This window comes from Frankliniella occidentalis, unplaced genomic scaffold, assembly GCF_000697945.3.
Source record: "Frankliniella occidentalis isolate FOCC.00 unplaced genomic scaffold, Focc_3.1 Scaffold85, whole genome shotgun sequence".
Lineage (NCBI taxonomy): Eukaryota > Metazoa > Arthropoda > Insecta > Thysanoptera > Thripidae > Frankliniella > Frankliniella occidentalis.
This window is the reverse complement of record NW_026267214.1, coordinates 279701-280062: the sequence shown is the minus strand read 5'-3', so window position 1 is coordinate 280062 and position 362 is coordinate 279701.

Sequence of the window (362 nt, the reverse complement as noted above, 5' to 3'; positions counted from 1 at the left end):
GAGAAATATTGAACAGTCTTGATTTCTGAGGCTCCCACTCAGCATACTTCGGAACGTTACGGGCTGGTTTCACCGGCAGTGCTTCGATAGAAAGATAACGGTCCGCTATTGCTACTGCTCTATGGGATTGGTGGCCATGAGAGCAGTCCAGAGCATACGGCCAGGGATAATCCACACATTAATTAAACTATTTCATATTTGGAAGAGACTGTAGATGTGAAGTAAAACTTTTTTTTTAAAATCATGTATATTGTATTTAGGACAAATAAAAAATGCTGTAAGTGTACATTTAAGAAATATGTTTGATGGAATGGAAGGTTGGTTACAGTTATCCAAGAGTAGCAGACGACGTGAAAGATGTC